General features: G+C 45.5%; 1 long non-coding RNA gene across 1 annotated transcript in view; it reads left to right on the top strand.

Moving 5' to 3' along the window:
- The window catches only part of LOC130540625 (uncharacterized), a 184834-nt gene that overhangs the window by 7702 nt on the left and 154978 nt on the right, over positions 1-22154 (top strand). Inside the window, exon 2 of the long non-coding RNA XR_008954623.2 lies at positions 14840-14932. This is a non-coding gene — a long non-coding RNA (uncharacterized LOC130540625). The remainder of the gene's footprint in view (positions 1-14839; positions 14933-22154) is intronic.

The following is a 22154-nucleotide window of genomic DNA, read 5'->3' as shown; positions in this document are numbered from 1 at the left end:
TTTCTCTGCCTCATCCCTTCCCTCTCCACCTCTGACATTAATATTCTAAGACAAGCCCACTTCTAAGTTCAATCTTTGCCCCCAAACACTGAAATACACCCGCATGTTACTCAGTGCCACTAAATAAGTCATGTGTTGGAGGATTCCGATGCTAAACCTTTTTTGCTCTTCCTCCAGACTTTGGGCTGGACCTGCCTGTGGGCGAGTGGTGTGGAGAGCAGGGGAGGTGGGAGCGGGGTGCGGGGTGTCTCCATCTAGAGGCCAAGGGTGAGGGGCCCGAGAATACGGAGACACATTAAATGCCCTTTCAAGATGACAATGCCACCCTTGGAGTACTTTGTCGGAAGAGTTTTAAGAAAAAAAAATTTCGGTATTACAGTTCTCCCATCTTTTTGGTGTTTGGGAAGAGTTGGTCTTTGTTAACGTTATGAAAAACAACCTCTAATTTCACCTTCTGTCAACTAAATGTGAGAGGAGAGCCCAGGGTTAAGAGGAGACCTGGAGGATGCAGGAAGGACTCAGGAAGGAGGGCTGGCTTCTGTGCCCGGGGGAGGGGCGGGCCCTTACCCCTCACCAGCTCTGGGGCCTGGCCACAGAGCTGTGGGCAAAGGGGTCTTCAGGAAACTTTATTTGTTTTGAAGCTACTTTGTATCCCTTCAAGAAATTCACTTAATAGTTTTGGAGACTCAGGTTCCTCACTGGTTAAGTGGGGATGATGACAGCTGCCCTGAGGCCTGTTCCACAGAGGTGACCCTTGAAAACAATCTGTGCACATGACTGTGTTCCATAAACTGTGATCCTCCTCGTTAGGATTGGGCATTCCTGTTCTCAACTAAATCTTGATTTGTAATGACTAATGGGCAATATAGAAGAGAAGACAATAAAATAATTATTTGACTTTAAAATGATTTTTTATGTTCTTTATCCAGGAAATTTGCAATTATAATTAGCTTACCTAGTCTGAGCACTGAAACACACTGATATCAGAGGAGATATAGGGTGACAAAAAAATAAAATATGAAGGAAGGAGGGAAAGAAGGAGGGAAGAGGGAGGGAGGGAAGGAAGGAAGGAAGGAGTGAAACACAAATAGGAAAACAGCAGAGAGGGTGGTTAACCCAGATTCCCTGGGTAATGTTTGAAATGGCTTCATACCAAGAAATAAAAATATGCACATTTACTTTAAAGCATAGTGAATATTTGAGATATTTACATGTGAAAAGTGCTGAGCACTCCTTAGAGGGCAGATGGGTCGCGTGCTTCATCCACCGCTTCCAGGGCAGCAAGGAATGACCTCCCCTGGGCCCCGGGGCCATCCCTGTGCCCAGCCGTAGGCACCACCTTCCAGAGCAGCTCCTGGTGGTTGTGGAGGAGGAGGCTCCTTTCCATCCTGGTGGTCAAGGACAGTGCAGTGAGGGCATGTGAGGGGCAGAGAGAAAACTCAGCACCAGGCCCTTCCACTGACCAGATGGAGGGCATGTGGACGTGGCATTGGTTTGGCATGAAGGGCTTCGGAGTTGGCCAGATACGGGTTGCCCTTCTGGCTGTGCTGCCTAGCAGTGTGACCTTGGGCAGGTCATACATCACTCTGAGCCTCGGCTTTGTCATGTGCATCAGAGGGAACACGCTGCTTGTGGTGCAGGGTCGTGGGATTCAGTACAGCCATGCCGTTGGTGGAGGGAGGATGTCCGGCCCACCCTGGGGCCTCTGCTCTGTGAGTGCCTTTTATCTTTCCCCTCTCTCTGAGAAGTGCCCAGTGACCCTCACTGGCAGGGCTGGGAGGACAGGTTGAGTGCACGCTCAGATCCGATTTTCAGGGAGCCAGGTTTGCATTCTGACTCTGTGACACGACCCACTGGGGACCCTGGGGTAAGTGGGAACAAGAGAGGGTGAAGCTTTTGATTGCACGAGGCAGACACAAAGGTCCTCAGAGATGCCCTTGGCACAGGGGCTTCTGGTGTCCTTCCCGTCAGCACACCATCACGCTCTCATTTCCTCAGATAAAAATCTCACTGGGTAGCCCACAGATGCCTCACAATCAGGGGCAGGCAATTCTGGCCATTGGGAGGCATTGTCTGGAGGCCTGTCTGCTTAGCCCTGGGCCCACACCACTGCTGCACCCCTGAGAAGGGGAAAGCTTGAAAACCACACTTCTGGATTGGACCTCCCTTCTTCAGGGAAGTCCCCTGACCTGTTCTGGACATAGGCTGGTTAATGGCAGGGCTGATTCTAGAACTGAATCCTGATCCAGGGCTTATCTTGTGACACCATGATGCCCCTTGACAGAGGAGTTCTTGCTATCCCCAACTTTGAGTCACTGCGTATCCAGTTGTCCCTCGGTATCTGAGGAGGATTTGTTCCAGGATCCCCCTTGGATACCAAAATCCACAGATGCTCAAGTCTGTGATATAAAATGTGATAGTATCTGCAGATTACCTATGCACGTCCACCTATATACTTTAAATCATCTCTAGATTACTTATAATACTCAATACATAGCAAATGCTATGGAAATAATTATGCTGTATTTTAGGATTTGAATTACCTTTATCGTTATATTGTTATTTTTTAAAAACATTTTTGATTCACAGTTGATTGAATCTGCAGATATGAAACCTGCAGATTCGGAGGGCCGCCTCTGTTAGGTAAGGTAACACTGTCTGCTCTGAAATTGTGGTGACTCAGTAGCATGGACATTTCTTTCTTGCCCGTGTAACAGTTGGATGTGGCATTTCTGATCAGCAGATGGGGTTCCATCCCACGATGACTCAGGCGCTTAGGAGTGTTCATCGCATGGTCCCGTGAGTTCCTAGGGCCTTGCTGCCTCTTTCTCTAGATGGTGGGAGGAGAAAGAGAGCTGAGGGGCTGCAGACACCTCTTAGAAGGCTTGATCTGGAAGAGGCACCCATCACTGTGACTCATGCTCCATTGGCAAGCGCTGTCCTGAGAGGCCATGCTTCACTACAAGGGAGGACAGTCTTGCTGTGTGCCCAGAAAGGAGCAAAACAGAAAGCTGGGTGCTGGGGCACAGCTGGGAAACTCTACCGCTGGCCACCCTCCAGGTGGTCAAATACCTGAGTTGCTCTCTGTCCTGTGCGGAACATGCTCGCACAGCCTGGCCTCAAGGGGGCAGTGTTTTCCCTCAAGTCTCATGTAGCTTCTCAAGGTCTGGCGAGCTCCAAGCTAGCAAGGCAATTTATCTGCCCTCAAGATAGAACTGGGATGCAAGGACGAGAAAGCTGGCCAGTGTCCGTGGGTGATACACCACATCCATGGATGCGATGGAGTTTTGCTGGCGGGCAATGTGAGGAGCTCCACCCTGGCAGTGGGGCTGCTCCATGGTGAGACCTGCCTCTGCTCGCTGTGAGAGATGTCCTTGTCCATCGTCCTTCAGAGCCCCTGTGTACCCTCTAGGAGGCACTTCCCTATCCACCCCCTCCGGGGTCACATTGGACACCAAGGGGGGCATCTGGGCATATGTCTGCTTCTGACTAATGGGCACTTTTTACTCACAGGCTCTTTTAGGCCAGCAAACAGTTTCTTTGGTATTCAATTCCCTCAAAAACTTGGTAGGTTTCTCAACTATTTGCTTCCAGTCACTTCCAAATACTAGTATCAGCAGCTAAAGTTCTTTCCAAGATCTCATCCTCAAGCGTACTTAAATTCTTTTCCGCCCGGAGCTGTCCTCCCTCACAGTTTAATGAGACATCAGAAACAATAGGCTTGGAAGTTATGAGTTTGCTAGGCTGCCATAACAAAGTACCACAAATTGGGTGGCTTAAACAAAAGAAATGAACCGTCTCTCAGTTCTGGAGACTGGAAGCCTAAGATCAAGGTGCCAGCAGGGGTGCTCCTGCCCAGGGCCAAGGGCCTGGAGGGAGACGCTGCTCCATGCCTGTCTCCTAGCTTCTGGAGGTTTGCTGGCCATCTTTGGTGTTCCTTGGCTTCTCTATGTCACCTCAGCCTCTTCGTTCATCTTCATGCCACGTTCTCCTCGTGTGTCTGCCTCTTTGTCCAAATCTCTCCTTTTTATAAGGACTCCAGTCATATTGGATAGGGGCCCATTCCACTCCAGTGTGACCACCTCTTTACAACTACATCTGTGATGACCCTATTGCCAAATAAGGTCCCATTCCGGGTTATTGGGGATGAGAACTTTAGCATATGATTACTTAGGGGACACCATTCATCCCGTCATGGAAGAGAAGGAAGTGTCTTTAATTTGATCTTTGTTACGGGGCTGAGTCCCTCTGCTTAACTGAGAATTATCAAAGGGTCTTTGTTCTCAAAGCCCCTTTTATCTCTCTTCCAGCTCTTCAGTGCCTACATTTCTGAACTGGCTTCAAATATTCTTCCTAGAAGGAAAACCCATCCCCCTTAGAAGGAAAGGAAAGGGGCGTGTGGTGAATACCTACTATGTGCCAGGCACTATCACATAGCTTGTATCTCTTTTCTCATTTGGGGATTCTGTGAAATGAGGATGGATCTTCCAGGCCTGGGAGGAGAGAACTTTTCTGGGAACAAGCTCTACACCCTGTGCACACTCCCTAACCTTTTCAAGCCTTTGTTCTGATGTCAGCTTCTAGGCGAGCCTTCCCTGAACAGTCTATTTAAAATTAGACTGCTCTGCATTTCTCGTCTCCCCCTTCCCTTGCCCCCATAGCATTCATCCTCACCACCTTCCAACAGAGTGTGCGATTTTCTAAGTTTTGAGTTCATCGTCTGTCTCTCAGCACTGCTGGGCTTCACAAAGACAGCAGAGAGTTTGCCTGCTCTGTTTGCTGAAGTGTTCAGTGCCTAGGGCCATGCCATGCAGGAAACTCAGGGTGCATTCAGCAGAGCCCTGTCTGGAGACTAGATTGGAGGTGTCCGGATCTTCCCTGCAAGACTGAGGCTAAAGGCGAGCACCCGGGCTTTTGGAGCTGCAGTGAAGCAGATGGGCTTAGCGGCCCCAGGGCTTGTTGGAGTCCCAGCCCGATGCTCTACCAACTAGGCAGCCTGGGAAAGGCAGTTTATCTTTCTGTTCTTTAGTTTCCTCCTTGGAAAATGGGGCAATAACAGTACATCTCTCCCAGGGCTGTTGTGAGGATTAACAAGTAGCACGCATGAAGGAACACTTGGCAGGGGCTGGGCATGCTGGAAGTGCTCAGTAAACGTTGCTTCTACTTGTTAGAGCCGTTGTTAATAACACCAATTCTCACAAAAGAAAACCTCTCTGCTTTTTCTTGTGTCTTTTCACTGTTGATATATTTTGAACTTGACCCCTCATCTCAGAGGTCATGAAATGGTACCTCTGTAGGTAAGAAAGCACAGGATGGTTTTTGCTGTAAAACACTCCATTTTATTCCACTTCTTTCCTACCAGTTTCCTTGGACAGTCATGCGCTTGTGCAGCTGAGAGGACACTGGACTCCTGGCAGCAGGTTCTGTCGACCCCACCTGTGAGTCTTATGGCCTCGGCCTGTTTATTCATGAAATAACGAGATTTCTTTCTCAGTAGAATGTTTGAAGAGAGTTCCAAAATTTGGGCCATTGAACGGTTGGAATAGAGATGAAGCCAAAAGGGGCTTTGAGGAACAAAGGCCTGTTGATAATTTTTGGTTAAATGGAGGGACCCCAGTGATGTGTAAAGGCACTTTCAGTTCTCACTTCCCCTGATACCGCCGTCTATGGGTCAGCCCAGAATATTCCTTCACCGTCGCGGTTGCTGCCGTCTCTAGATTGCGTGTGCTGCCAAGCTTGCCACACCCACTCGGCTTCTGACGCCGTCTAGGCTGGACGCACCTTTGGCCTTGGGAAAGTCTTTTCCTGAGCCGTCTCTTATCCGCAGGGTTAGCTTTGGTTCTTCAGGTTCACTGTGAAGTTCTCTTCCTGCAGGGACCTGGTGCCCAGCAAGCCTGCTCCTCCCCGATCCAGCAAGGCTGGAGCAGACAGGTGCAGCAAGAGGAGGGATGAGGGAATGGGAATGCTGACAGGGTGAAGTCACTAGCTAGTCCTACTGTCTCTCCATCTCTTCCAACAGGACCACTTTCAGGGCCAGCAGAGATGGGACTAGACAGTTGCATTTTGAGTGTGTGTTTTATTAATGAAGGGCGAGACAGCAGAGGAGATCATAATGATATCATAGTATGTCTGATCTAATTATGCTAATCAATTTTTATGGCTCATCAGAGGGAATCCCGATGGGCTTGTGTCAGGAATTCCCCAGAGATCTGGAGAGGTTGCTCCAAGACTTGGAGGGCTGTTGGGAGGACATCCCAAGACTTTACAGAGTTGGGAAGCTTCTGTGGTCCCAGGCCACCATCTGTCCCATCCAGTGGAATGGCTGGGTGGCGGTGGGTGGTGGTGGGGGGGTGTTGCCCTGGGAATTGGGGAAAAACCTCCAAAGAGAATGGATCTGGGAGGGACCAGGAGTGGAGAGGTGGGGGCTGCCAGAGCTTGTGACTCCAGAAGGAGCAGCGGAGGCTCCCGGGTGGGTAGGCTGCTGGATGCGCTGTGTGTGTGGCTCCTGGCCTACTCTGGTGGCAGAAACTGCAACCTAACTGCATACCAGAGTCCTGTGAAACAGGGGCCTTGCCCCGTGCAGATTCATCCACCATGTCGCCTCCCGCTGCTCTCTGCTCTCTTCCCACCCATAGACTTCCAAGCACACTTTTAACCCCACAGATTTCATTTCCCCTGCGTTAGCCTGAGAACTACCCAGTTCCTGAGCCGTCTCTGACCTACAGGGTTAGCTTTGGTTCTCCAGCTCCACTGTGCAGTTTTCCCTGTGTCTTCAGTTCTTATCTTGCTTTCCTTCTGCCTGGCTCTCCTTCCCCAAGAACTGTGCCTATTTTCATGGCTGGTCTAGACTCCACTTGCATATGGGCAGGTAACATATTGGTTATTGAAGGCATCCTGGGAAGACCCCAAGATAAATAATCCTCCTTTCACCTCATGCCTAAAATTCCACACGTCATTTATTTATTTGTTTTGGCTTAAACTGCAAGTTCTTGTACAGAGCCCATCTTTCCTGGGCGTGTGAGGGAGGGTGTATGGCGTGCTGTGCTATCACCCATCATATCTGCCGGGGGAATCATTTCCAACCCCTTTCTTGAGGGGAGTTGTTGAGGGTGGTAGGGAGAATGGTGGCCACATTGTCATATTTTGACCAGCACTGCCCAGAGCCGTGTCGCCCATGGTCACGTGTAGGACACACCAGTGTATCCCTCTGTCTTTGTGCAGCTGGGTCTGCCGACTCTGGGTTTAGGGCCTCTGGGCAGAGCACACGCTGTCCCTGACTGGCCTCCGGTCTTTCTGCTCTGCCAGAGGCCAAGCTTAGCAGGGAAGGGCTCTGAGACAAACATGTGCTGACTGGGTGGCCCAGAGTGCCTCCTTAGGGCTGGTGGCCTGAGTCTCAGGGGTTTGGGTGCAGGGGAGTAAGGAGAACAGGGGTGGAGCCGTGGGTGTGGAGAAGGCAGCCAGAGTCTGGCAGAAGCTAGTTTGTGAACATGAGGTATATTCCTACTGGGGCCCTGGGCACTCTGTTGTTGAAGTGTGGGGCTCAGAATTTATCACCAAGAGCAGTCATTGGCTGTATTAGTTTTCTATTGCCGCCATGACAAATGATCACAAACTTAGGGCTTAAAACGCAAACCTATCATCAGACAGTTTTGTAGGTTGGAAGTCCAGCTGAGCTAAGGTCAAGGTGTCAGCAGGGCTGTGTTCCACTCTGGATTCACTTTCTGCATTCACTTGCCCTTTCCAGCTTCTGGAGTTCTTCAGCTCATGGCCCACTTCTTCTGTCTTCAAAGCTGGCAACCTTGCATCTCTCTGACCACATCTTCCTTTGTGACCACAGCCGGGAAGGGTTTCTCTGCTTTTAAGGACTCATGTCATTAGACAGAGCCCATCTGGACAGCCCAGGATAACTCAAAGTGCTTAACCTTACTTACAGCTTCAAAGTCCCTTTTGCCATGCTAGGTGACCTACGCACAGAGTCTGGGGGTTAGCACGTGGCCGTCTCTGCTGGTACACTATTCTGCATACCACTGTAGTAGTATCCAGACAAGCCTGAGCAAGACCCTAGGAATGAGCTGCTGGGAAGGCCTGGCTCCCACAGAGCAGGGACTCTGGGACGGGGACAGTTAGGGAAGAGACATAGCGTGATATTACTGTGACTGGACTTTCAGCCTTGCTTTGGGCAGTGTGGAAGTGTGATGGCTAGATGCTCATAAACTCATTTCTTCTTCCCAGGGGCACAGCTGACATAAGCCTTCCTTATAGTTGTGTGGGGCCACAGGACTGAGTTGCGGCCAGTGAAATGTGGGTTGAGCTAAGGCGTGCTACTTCCAGGCACTGACCATGTGATCCTCCACACTGGCAGGATGCACAAGACCCAGGGGAGGCTGCTGAGCGCTGGTGATGGAGAATCAGCCAGACAGAAGACATCTGTGTGGGAGCTGTGACCTTCCCACACGTGTGGGATCACAATATGAATGACAACAAGACTCTATAGTGTTAAGCCATTGAATGATGGGATTCTTAGCTACCGAAGTTAGTCTCCCCTGAATAATATAGATATTGATGCCAGAAGTGGGTGCTTCCATAATAAAAATGCCTACAACATGGGATATTGGCTTAATAGTCAGGCTGTGGGTGGGAGGAGACACATCCAGGAGGCTGGAAGGCTGTCAAGCCCTGTGTTGTTGTGGCAAAGTGTTTGGTAGAACTTCACAGTGATGATCTGGAAGGGAGACCATGTGCCTGAGATTTTAGCACTAGGGGAAGTGTTTAGAAAATAGAACATTAGCAGTGTGTGTATATTTATGTGTGGTGGGCTTCTATTGTCTGCCTGTGGCAAAGTATCACAAGAAGAAGGAAGTTAGGAAATAATGAGCTGATTTAAAAGTAATATAAAAAGGGAGTAAGAAGAATGCAAAAGTGTGGTGCCTCAAACATGTTCCAACTATTATTGCTGTGTAACAAATTACCCTAAAACTTAGTGCGTAAGCCATTTCTTACACTCCTGGCATCTGTGCATCAGGAATTCCAGCAGGACACAGCAGGGACATCTCGTCCCCGCTGCACAATGTTTGGGGCTCTGCTGGAAGACTTGAAGCTGGTGACTGGAATTATCAGAAGGCTGGTTCACTCGTGTGTTTGGCAGCTGATTCTGGCTGTTGCCTGGAGACTCAGTGCCTGTCCACATAGACTTCTCCCTTTGGTCTCCCCATGTGGGTTCATTTGAACTTCCTCACAGCGTGGTGGCTGGGTTGCCAGGCAGAAGTTCTATCACTTTACCACCTGGTCTCGGCAGTCAGGTGGTGTCACCTCTGCCTGATGCCAGTTGTTATTACCAAGTCACTAAGGTCAGCCCATATGCAGAGCAAGGGGAATCACGCTCCACCTCATGGTGGGCTGAGTGTGAAGGCTCTGGGAGAACACGTGACGTTGGCAAGATTGTTATGGCCATGGCCAGTTTTGGGAAAATCCAGTCTGCCACAGAGAGGTTGGAAAAGCTGGCTGCTTCCTTAACAGTAAGGGATGGGATTGAGAAACATTGAGACAGAGACCCAATAACGTGTTTCAATTGAAGAAAGTGATTTAATCCTGGAGCAGAAAGTTAGATTGGGATGTAGCTGTCCCATTCAAGGCTACTGTTCCACATAGTCTCAAGACAGCCGCTGAGAACAAGAGAGGTGGGAGGGTAAGGGAGGAAACAACAAAATCAAGCACATTTTAGAATTATGACTAGGAAAGAATCTTGAGAGTGTTTGCTTTGCAAATGGAGCTGCCTGGAAGCAAATGGATCAGACATGATTAAGTTTTTGAGTTCAAAAGGTCCACTAGAGGACTCTAAGACCCTACAAGATAGGGGAGCCAGGGATGGAAGGAGCCCAGACGCTCCTGACCCCCACACCTGCTCCCAATCATCCCTACTGGTCCACAGTAGACTGGGATACGAGCAAGAAATAAGCCTTTGGGGTTTCTGTAAATAGCAGTTAGTCTACCCTGACTAATACAAGCTGTTTTCCTGGCATATCCTTTGAAGGAATAGTAAATAACATTTGTAAGTGAGTCCACTTCTCTAATGGCCTGGCACACCAATTCCCTGCCTCTCCCACTCCCGCCAGCCACGGCTGATTACTTCAAGGATGTAGAGATGACATAAACCAAGCCAGCCGGATTACGGACCTTGGGCATTTGGAATTGGGAGTTTAGCAGGCTGGTGTTTTGCATTTAGGATGAGATAAGCCCAGTGGATCTGGTGGGCTATGCAGCCGCTGCCTGCTGCTACACACAGAAGCAGGGGCCTGGGCTGCAGAGATGGCACTGCTGAGCAGATAGAGTGAGAGGACGCCGTGCCCTGGGCTGTCAGGGAGGCGTCCCAGTGCTAGCCTGTGTCCCAGCTGTCATTTCTTGGGTTCTATGAGGTTCCTGAGTCATCTGATGAATTCCCTCTGGCCGAATCTAGTTTTAGTGAGTTTCATTTATCATAAATAAGTGTTGACTGAGACACAAGCAACAAAGAAGAGTGATCATGATATTTTGGGTGGAAAGAGGTTACAAATAGATGGTACATTATGATTTTGAACTTGTGACAGTAATTATTGTATAGATATATAAGAAATGTAGAGTAGACACCAACATATAAACAAGGGTTATCTCAGGAGCTGGAGGAGAGTATAGCTAATTGGTATTTAATTTTTCCTTTTTGCTGAGAATGTATATTGCTTATATTGCTTTAGTAATCTGAAAAAAATCAGGTTTCTTTTATATTATAGATTTGGGGGTACATGTGCAGGTTTGTTACAAGGGTATATTATGTGATGCTGATGTTTAGGGTACAACAGAACCGTTCGCCCAGGTACTGAGCATAGCACCCAAGAGGGAGTTTTTCACCCGTTGCCTTTCTCCCTTCCCCTCCTCTAGTAGCTCCTACTGTCTACCGTTTCCATCTTTATGTCCATGAGTCCCCAGTGTCTAGCTCCCACTTACAAGTGAGAACATGTGGTATTTGGCTTTCTGTTTCTGCATTAATTCACTTAAGACAACGGCCTCCAGCTGCATCCATGTTGCTGCAAAGGACATGATTTCATTCTTTGTTATGGCTGCATAGTATTCCATGGTGTATGTGTACCACATTTTCTTTATCCAATCCACCACTGATGGGTGCTTAGGTTGATTCCTTGTCTTTGCTGTTGTGAATAGTATTGTGAGGAACATATGAGTGCATGTGTCTTTTTGGTAGAATGCTTAATTTTTTTCGGGGGGTTTATACCCAGAAATGTGATTGCTGGGTAAAAGGGTAATTCTATGTTTAGTTCTTTGAGAAATCTCCAAACTGCTTTCCACAGGGGTGGAACTAATTTGCATTCCCACCAATAGTGTACAAACGTTTTCTTTTCTCCACAACTTTGCCAGCATCTGTTATTTTTTGACTTTTTAATGATAGTAATTCTGACTGGTGTGAGATGATGTCTCACCGTGGTTTTCATTTGCATTTCTCTGATGATCAGTGATGCTGAGCATTTTTTCATATGTTTGCTGCTTGTATGTTTTTTTTTGAGAAGAGTCTGTTCATGTCCTTTGTCCACTTTTTAATGTTTTTTGTGAGTTGAAAGTCAGGGATTTTTTTTTTTTTTTTTTTAGATGGAGTCTTGCTCTGTCACCAGGCTGGAGTGCAGTGACATGATCTAGGCTCACTGCAACCTCAGCCTCCCAGGTTCAAGTGATTCTTCTGCCTCAGCCTCCTGAGTAGCTGGGACTACAGGCATGGCCACCACACCTGGCTAATTTTTGTATTTTTAGTAGAGACAGCATTTCATTATATTTGCCAGGCTGGTCTCAAACTCCTGACCTCGTGATCCGCCAGCCTCCGCCTCCCAAATGAAAATCAGTTTTTAAATATATGACCTACCTGAAAAGGAAACTGAGGAACACAAAACAAATTGAAAAACAGTTGGCAGATTTCTGGTTGGCAGGCTTTCACGTGGGCATGTCTCCCCTTGTAGAGGGGCCTTGGGTTTCCCATTCTGCACCAGCTGTGAGCCTCATTCAGTGGCCCTCTGTCCCTGTATTCTACCACAGTTCAGCTGGGCTGCAGACTCTAGCTGTTAGGAAGATAAAGACATTTGCCTTCTTAGGACTGGACCTCACTTCATCTGTGGCAACTTGGCCTCTTGGCTACTCGCTGTGGTCACCAAAGGTCATTTTGGAAAATCCAGGAGACTTCCCCTGCTTTTGTCTTTCCCCAGCTCTCCCCCTTCCCTGGCTTCTTCCCATTTTCCTTCTGTTTTTATGCTGCCAGCTCTGAACCCTGGAAGTTCTGCTCTCTGGCCCGACTGGCTCTGCTGAAGGATAGCTGGCTAGCTCTTCGGGCTGGCTTTTACCTTTGTGCCTTTTGGATTCTTTAGCTTTTGTTTCAGCCTTGTCCTGTCTGGCTTGGATACATCTTCCCAGGAGCCAGTTGGCTTGGATTCGTCTCATTTCCCAAAGCAGAGATGATTGGCCCAATTTGGCCCAGTGAACGTCCCCTGTCTTCCTATCTGCCTCTGAGAGGCATGATACTTCAGAGTGCTCAGAATCTCATTGCAAAAGCAGCGTAGTGCAAACTCACAGCAAAAGGAAGACCCAGGCCATGAGCAACAGACCCTCTCCCGGCCCGCTCCCCGAGCTCCCCGCCAGGCTCTTCTCCCGAAAGGACACGGGTAGTCTCCTGGCTTCAAAGGATTTAGGATGTCTGCCAAAATGGAATTGTCCCAGCTCTGTGCAAAATGCTGCTAGTTGAAAACTCCTATTTTGAAAATGCTGATGAAATTTTCATTTTATTGTTTGTTTTAATTATCGTCCTCTTATTGCCTTGCAGCAATGTTCTCTCCCCCCTTCAGGAATGTTAGTGCAAACACAGCTGCATCCTCGGGCTCCTGCAGAAGGGGCCTAGAAGGAGTGAAACAGACTGCAGGCAGGAAATGAGTTTGACCCGAGCTGTCTGCGTGGGCCCGGGGTTTGGGAGTGTCTCCATGGTGAGAATGCACCAGCAACAGGAGTAGGCCCCCCGTGGGACATTGTCACTGACCAGTGCTCTTGGGGCCTCCCTGTCCATTCTCAGAGATGACTGTCCTTGATGGGGAGGTAGAGATGTGTTTTCAGTCTTCTTTTTGGGAGATGGAAGATTTATTTAGGAAATCAGAAGTTGCAGCTAAGTAGGAATCCATAGTTGATAGTCACTGAAGCACACTTTGGAAATGACTGGGTTGCTTTAAAGGATATCTGTGTTTACACCTGAGGCATTGTGTATTGTTCATGAGGATGTTGTGTCACTTACCAGTCAGGATCAGCAAATACGGCTTTCTGGGTCTTGTACCTGTGTAGGTCCTAGTGATGCACTGCCTCACCTGCGCAGGGCAGGCTTTTCAGATCTTCTGCCTATCACAGGGACGTTGTGGAGAATACAGCAGCTCTCCCAAAACACAAATGTCATTGATAATAACAATTATGAGCCTAAAAACCTATAAACCAAAAGAAGTATTATTCCCACTCCTACCCCTATTTCCATCCCAGAGAACCAAGGTGCTAAGAAGTTAAGTGCTACGTTTAACGTCACAAAATAGCAGAGTCTGGAGTAAAACTCATGACTGGCTTCAAGGCTCATGTTTCGTTTCTGTCACACAGGCCTGAGTCAACCAAAAAGCACAACAGAACTCAACACAACAGAACACTTTGTTGCTGCTTGAAGGCTGCAGATAGCTTTCTAACCCTGCACCGTGGGAGGTGTTTCATCATCCGGTTTTTCAATTCCCCTTGGATTCACTCTTTTTAGATGCCTAGACTGTGACAGTGTGAGGTGAGAGACCTCACTTAAGGGTGTACAAATCCTCTGAATATGTTGATACTTATTTTGATGTAATGGGATTTGGTGGGAGCTTTGCTAGGGAAATCCTGGGTTAGCGTGTACTGATGGCAGTCAGGGAGTTTATGTGACAGCTGGAAAAGATACTGCTTAACCATCAATATGAAGAAGGATTAGGACAACACCTTGGATTTTGTCGTGGGTGGCCGCCCTGCGGAATTAGGGTTCAACATTCAACCTTATGTTCATTAGGTCAGTCTCCTGTCCTTCTGCCTCTCCTACTCCCAGCGCCCCGCCCATTCTCCTGCTGCTCGGGAAGACACAATTACACACGTACTGTTATATTTTCAGAGCACACAGGACTGTGTACTGAAGGCTTTCTTCTGCCTGTCTTTATGGATCCTTTGAAATTTCATTGTCTCATTAGAGGATCGAATTCAGTGAATGCTTTACAATTAGGTTTTTATGGATAAGAGATGGGAGAAGTACCAGTATCACAGTATCCAGTTGCAAATATCATTTATTAATCTGAGAAGGCAGAGGGATTTAGGGCTTTCTGAGTCAAACACTGAAAAGCTGAACATTTTCAGTCTTTAAAAGCTCAGGAACTGGGCCCACAGGCCAGCAGGATCACTTCCTTGCCGTGTAAATTCATGTTTTAGCTGAAGGTCCTTCTCAGTGCAGGAAGAGGCCTTTGTCAAAAGCAGGCTCAGTATGGCAGCTGTCCCAGGCCTGGCCCCATTTCCTTCCCTCCCCACTCCTCCTTTCTCGTGGTGGCTTTCTCGCTCTTTTTCTTGGTGTGGGGCTGGGGCCTCTTGGGACTTATCAGGTGCACCCATTCACTGGGCTTCACTGTATGAGATGGGGCTCAGCTGGAGGCAGCAAGTGTGGGGGGAAGAAAGGGCTGATTGAATTTGCTTTGGGACCAGCTCCAAGTCCTGCAAGGCTTGCAAATGTTTAGGGGGTGATTTCCATATCACTCTAAAGTTGCTTGTCTTTCTCCCAAAGGGAAAGGCTGCTGCCAAAAGTGGAGGACTTAAAGCTGGAGGCCGCCCCAAAGACGGGGAAATGAAGAAAACGCCGTTTCTGGAGCTCCCTGAGGTGAGTGTGTGCGCGCGAGTGCACGTGTGCAAGTCTTTGGCTCCTTGTTAATTCCCTATAACAGATCACAGTGCCGAGGAGAAGCCAGGGCGTCTCTAGGCATTTGGCCAGCAGGAGGGGCACAGTGTGATGCCTGGAGGGGAACTCTTGGAAGAAAATGGAATGCTGTAAAGTGGGAATCTTGGGTACTATGGGATGACAGGCGGGGCAGGGTGGCCGCGAGTTTGGAGTGAGCGTCTGTGAAACGAAGCAGATGAGGAAATTCAGCAGGAGGAGTCTGGATGGGTCCTTCACAGTTGGCTCCGCCGAAATCCCTTTAGGAAGTCACTTGCTGGCTTCGTCCCACGTAGTTTCTGGGCTGTGGGTGGAGATCATGATCCTTTTGGAGCTCTCTGGTTCATAATTCTGTGGAGGAGGAAGATACCAAGATGAATCAGCTGCTGTCCCTGCCTGTGAAGAGCTTGTGGCTGAGCGAGGGAGACAGGTGCAAGGCTTGGAGAGACTGTGATATATCGGCCATGTCTGACTTGGTGGGAGGAAGAGCACATGACTTCTGAGGTCCTTTCTAATTCTGAGGTTCTGTGTCTTTACAAAGCCACGTCAGTGAAGTAATTCATTTATTTCTTTGATTACGTAGCAGTTACATGTTAAGTACCTTTAATAAGCCAGGCCCTGGGGCTGTACTGAGAAAAAAGACTGACATTCCTCTACAAATGTGGAGTTGAGAGTTTTAACAGGTTTTGAGGAGGTGGTTACAAGAGCGTTTGGTATAAGGAAGGATCAATATACATGACACCACACTCAGGCGGAGCCTCCTCGGGGTCCGGGATGGCTTCTTAGAGCAAGCGACGTTAATTCATACCTGATGAGGATCGGCTGGGGGAAATGGGACAAGAAGGTGTTTCCTCAGTGACATCTTCAGGGAACAGAGAGCAGGGTGGCTGGAGAGGGAAAAGCTGGGGAGAAAGTGAAGACGGATTTAGACAGGAAGGGAAGCAGAAGCCAATTACATCTGGCTTTGCCCTGGATTATCTTTATCTTCAGAAAGGGGAAGTGATGAAAGGCTTTAAGGAGGAAACCATGACTCCATCAGGTCAAAAGTCACTCTTCAGAGAGGTCTTTTCTGACTGCTTCCATTGAAATTGTGTTTCCCTGATTAAGCAATCTCGAAGTACACAGAGCTTTTCCTGCAGAGCACTTACTTAACTTACAATAAAACTCTTTTTCATGTTTATTTTTTTAATGGCTGTCTCTCCCCAACGCTAATGCAAGGATCGCTGCGGCTTTCCTGGCCAGTCTCTGGCCAGTGCTCCTCCCACTGGCTGGCCCCTGTGGAGATGCAGTGATGATGGGTGAACACAAATTGGGTTGGTGGTGTTTAAGGATTCCTCTACCTGAGTTGGGAATAGCTCTTTCAGAAGACCAGATGAGAGGGAAATGAAGGTTGAAATAGGTGAGAGGCGGCAGTGACAAATGGAAAGATGCGGCAAAAACGGAGAAGCCCTCAGCGGGGGTAGAAGCCACAGGATGTCGCTGTAGGGTGGACGAGAGGAAAGGGAGAGGGATGATGCCTGGGGTTCTGGCTAGTGAATGAATAATGCTGCCATTTATTGAGAGAAGAGCTCCAGAAGAGAAGCCTCTAAGTGATTGGGGGGTGGAGAAGGTGAGTTCTGATCGAGGCCAGCTGCCCCCATGGCCAGCTTCAGGGTCACATTTGGCTTCTTTCATCTTCCACGTCAGCAGTCTCCTCACAAGCTCTATAACTGTCCCCACCCCCATCCTCTGTATGAGGCTACTTTTCCATCTGGCTCTCATATGTTCGTTGAGTTTGTTGTCCATGACAAGAATCCAATGTGAGCAATTACCTTTTTTTCAACTCTTCAGATGGTCACTCAAGAAGTAGTGTGGGAAAGACCACAGGAGACTGATTTAGCCTCACGCACATTCCTTATTTCTGTGCAGGCTTCTGTTCTAATTCTTGCCCACTTAAACTGGGTTGATGGTTGGGGTGGGGAAGTATGTGTTTTATCCAAACCTTTCTTGAAATCCTGTCCTGCCCACAAACCCCTAAAAGGGATCCTTTTTTATTATAAAGTGAATTGAATTAGAAGTAGGCATCTACCCAAGGCCAACAAACCCATGGACTTAGCAGGGGATAATCAGATACTCTCAGAAATTTGAGCGGAGACACGGAGATGTGGTCAGTGTAGGGTCTTAAGTTGAAAAGCCAAATAGACCAGGGGCTAGGGTGCTTTGAGGGCCCGTGAGAATATAAGACCCATGGTGGAGAGATGAAATAAGGTAATCAATTTATAGAAAGTAGACATTCGAGACCAACTGGAGGAAGGGAGAGAGGAGACCACTTTCCAGTTCTTATGGGGTCCAGCTATATTTCTTTTCATGGGCATGAAGGACCTTATTCTTTTTCTCCTCACGTGTCAACTGTGATCTTTAGAGAATGAGAATTTTACCACTTCTCCCTGTAGCAGCAAGCTCGGGACAAAGCTTCCACTTTTTGTCTTTACCTATTTATATTTTTTAATTTTAAAAGAATTGTGGAATGTTGCAGATGTACAGACAGATAAAGAGAATAATGGAGTGAACACCTGTATTCTCATCAACTAGATTTACCAAATCTTAGCATTTTCCCTATCCCCATATTTCATTGAAGTTCCATGTACTTCTCCTCAATCACATTCTCTTCTTTCGCTTTCTCAGAGGTACCACTGCTCAAAATCTGTTTCTTATTAAATGTAATTTTCCATGTTTAACATGCCCATCGACATTATAAAGTATTGTTTTTTCTTGCCGTTCAACTTTATATAATTGGTTTTATTCTGTAAAAATGACGTAACTTTTTCTCACTCAACATTATATATTTTAGATTTGTCCATGTTATTAACTGTAGGTTTAACGTTTTCTTTCTTTTTTTTTGGAGATGGAGTCTCACTCTGTTGCTCAGGCTGGAATGCAGTGGTGCGATCTTGGCTCACTGCAACCTCCACCTCCCGGGTTCAAGCGATTTTCCTGCCTCAGCCTCCCAAGTGGCTGAGATTACAGGCGCACACCACCACGCCCAGCTAATTTTTTTTTGTATTTTTAGTAGAGATGGGGTTTCACCACGTTGGCCAGGCTGGTCTCGAACTCCTGACCTCATGTGATCTGCCCACCTCGGCCTCTCAAAGTGCTGGGATTACAGACATGAGCCACCACGCCTGGCCGGTTTAGCCTTTTCATTTTCACTGCTGTAGAGTATTCTGTTGCATGAATATATCACAATTTAACCATTCTTCTGTGGATGATCTTTCAGATTGTTTTCTGAGTTTTTTCAATTACAGAAAGTGTTACAGAAAATCTTCTCATGCACGCCTCCCAGGACACACACATGGGGCTTCCCTAGGGAATGTACTTACAACTGCAGGTGCTAGATCTTAAGGCTGTGCACATCTTCGACATAGCTAGATTTGGCCAAATTCCTTTCCAAAGTGGTTGTTCTAATGTTGCCTAGCTGCACATTCCAATTGCTCCATATTCTCACCAACATTTGGTATCGTCAGGCTTTTTAATCTTTGCCAAAGATGGATGTGAAATAGTAGATCACTGCTGCAAATTGCATTTCTATGATTAATAGTGGAGTTGGCCATATTCTTACACATTTCCCATTTTTGCTTTTTTTCTTATGAATTGCCTCTTGATTCCAGTTGCCAATTTTTCCATGTTTTTTTTTCCCCTTTTGCTTCTTGAGTTGGGATTTTAATATATTCTGGATATAGATATTTTGTTAATTATATGTCCGGCATATGCCTTTTTCTTGTATGAGGTTCTTCTTTTCAATTTGTGTAAAATAACTTTTGATGTTCATAGTGTTTCCATTTTAATGTGAAGGCCTCTTTATGGCTTGTGTTTTTTGTGTCTGATGCAATCCTTCCTTCCTTACCCTGAGGTCATCTAGTGTCTTGAATTTTTGTCTGAAGGATTTTAAAAAGATTTGCTTTTGCATTTAGCTTTAAAATCCATATGGAATATACCTTGGTATGGGGTGAGGAATATAATTTGTTTTTCATCCACGGGAGCACCTAGTTGTCACAGCACCATTTATTCATTATCCCATACTTTACTGAGTGCCTTATGTCATCTCTCTGTCATGTACCAATTTTCATTATATTTTAGGCTCTATCTGTCAGCACTCCATTTTGTTTTACCTGTTCTGCAGCAATGCCACACTATCTTGACTATTGCTTCATGATGTCTTAATATTTGATTTAATAATTACTTTCACTTTGTACTTCTTCAAAAATTTTAGTCAATTTTTGTTATTTTGATTTTCTGTCTATACTGTAGAATTAACTCGTAATTCTTGAAGACCCATGTTTGCTTTTGATTGTATTATAAATTATATTTACAGATGAATCGATTTACAAAAACTTTATAGATTAAGTTGAGAATTGACAGTTTCATAATATTATCTTCCCACCTGTGAAAATGACATACCTCTTTCATTTGTGTTTTCTTTAATATGTTTCAATAAAATTTTATTATTTTAAGCAGAAATGTAATATGTATCTTTCGTTATTATTCCTCTACACCATTAACATTTTTGTACTCTTTCATTATCTTTAAGAATTATTAAATATTTTTAAAATATCCTTGCTGGTATATAGAAACACAATTGATTTTTATAAATAGATTATATCTATGACAAACTTGCTGAACTTTCTTATTGGTTCTGATTCTTTTCTATTTATTAATTTTTTCTCAGGTTTAATTCTTTTCTTTTTAAAATTTTTTTTGAGTATTACCTTGTTTTTTTTTAATCTTCTTGATACTTAGGTATTTTTTTCAATCTTTGTTTTCTAGTAAATGCATTTTAAAGCTATACACTTACCTCTGAATACAACTTTAGCTGTGTCTTACAAGATTTAATATATTACGTTTTTAGTGTTCAATTGTTAATGTCTTATTAACAGTGACTTACTATATCAAAGGGTTATTAAACAATGGACTGAAATTGGCAGGGTGCAGTGGCTCATGCCTGTAATCCCAGCACTTTGGGAGGCCGAGGTGGGCAGATCATGAGGTCAGAAGATCGAGACCATCGTGGCTAACATGGTGAAACCCCGTCTCTACTAAAAATACAAAAAATTAGCCGGGCGTGGTGGCGGGCGCCTGTAGTCCCAGCTACTCGGGAGGCTGAGGCAGGAGAATGGTGTGAACCTGGGAGGCGGAGCTTGCAGTGAGCCGAGATCGCGCCACTGCACTCCAGCCTGGGAGAAGGAGCAAGACTCTGTCTCAAAAAAAAAAAAAAAAAAAAAAAAAAAAAGAACGGACTGAAATTTCTAACGTATGTATCTTTAGACTGTCTTGGTTTATCTCTTTATTGCTAGTTTTTGTTTAATTACAATTTGGTAAAAATTTGTTTTATAAGATATTTATACTTTAAAATTTTCAGAAATGTTCTCTGTGCTAGTTCAAGTTCTATTTTTATGAAAGTTTCATGTATGTTCTTTGTTGGCACAACGCTCTATATTTGTGTCTATTGGCTCAAACTTGCTTACTTTGTTGTTTGCATCTTCTGTAATGTCTTTTGAAAAAACAGTCTTATTTAGGCAGAGTTGATACACAAAAACCTCCTGCCCACGTTTAATCTACACAATTTGATGACTTTGAGCTTATTATGCATACATGCATGATAGCATCACCGAATCAAGGTCGTAATATATCAATTACTTCCCCGAGTTTCCTTGTGTTACTTTGGGTGCATGTGTGGGGGTTGCAGGACTCAGAGCAGCTAACGTTGTGGACTGGGTGTTAGGAGTCAGTTTGACCAGATGAAGAAATCCCTAGAGACCTGGTAAAGCCCTCCTTTGGGTGTGCCTTGTTTTAAAAGCTAAAAACAGCTAAAAAAAAACAGCTAAGTAAAAAAGCCAAAAAGCTAAAACAGATCTACTTTTTAAACACATTTTTAAGTGCACAATACTATATTGTTAATTATAAGTGCCATGCTGTACAGAAGATTTCTAGAACTTACTTATCTTGCATATTTAATATTCCTTTTGATAACCAAAACTTTATAACTATTGAGTAACACCTTTTCATTTCCACCTCCCTGCAGCCCCTGGCAACACCGTTCTGTTCTCTGCTTCTATGTTTGACTATTTTATGATCTCATATAAATAAAATCGTGCAGTATTTGTCCTTCTATGACCGGCTCAGTTTACGTAGCATAATTTCCTCTAGATTCATCCATGTTGTCACAAATTGTAGGATTTCCTTCTTTTTAAAGATTCAATAATAGTTCTTTGTATGTTTATACTTAATATCTTTATTAATTTAATTTACTTTATTTACTCATTTTGGAAACAAACATCCTAAAATCTCCAAGTATAATTGTAAAATTGTCATTTCCTATGTGAAATTTTGTTGGTTTAAAAAATATTTTGGGGCTAAATTATTATTTGCACAAAACAACAGAATTGTTATAACATCTTGGTGAATTGTTTTGCTGATCACTATTCAGTGGCCCATTATGGTAGACTGTATCATTGTTAAAATATTTATTCCCTGTGCTAAGGGACGATTGTATTTCCCTTCTCCTTGACGTAAGTGTTAGCTGTGTGACTTGGTTTGGGGAGTGACATCTGAATAGAAGTGAGAAGCATCACTTTCAAACAAAAGATTTAAGAACCAGAAGTTGGTTCATAATACCTTTTTCTTTCTTCTTCCATGAGACAGTATTTGTTTTAGATAGAGACGAATCTATCAGGTCGGGTCCAAGGGTCAACATACTGTACAGCAGAGCTTCCCCACTCTGAGATGGATGTGTTGCGTAAGAAGCAAGTCACCGAGATCCTCTGGGTTGTTTGTTATTGCAGCCTAACCTAACCGATCATGACTAATACTTCCAGTTCATTCCTACTGATGCCTTTGCCTTAAGGTCAGTTTTGTTTATCAGTATTATAGCAGCTCCAATTTTCTTTGAAGTAGTATTTGCCTGGTATATCCTTTTCAATCTTGTTCCCTTCAGTTTCCCTTCAATTTCTGTGTGTCTCCCATAAACCACATTTAGCTATATTTTGTTAGTGTGTTTTATTCCATTCTGGGATGCCCTTTCCATTTAAATTTATTGTTTTTACTAATGTATTTCTTCTGTCTTATTTTGTGATTTCCATTTATTATTCTTTTACTTTTGCCTTTCTCCTCCCATCATTTACAAATGGGTGTA

This window comes from Pan paniscus, chromosome 9 (assembly GCF_029289425.2).
Source record: "Pan paniscus chromosome 9, NHGRI_mPanPan1-v2.0_pri, whole genome shotgun sequence".
NCBI lineage: Eukaryota > Metazoa > Chordata > Mammalia > Primates > Hominidae > Pan > Pan paniscus.
This window is presented reverse-complemented; position numbering and strand designations above follow the sequence as displayed.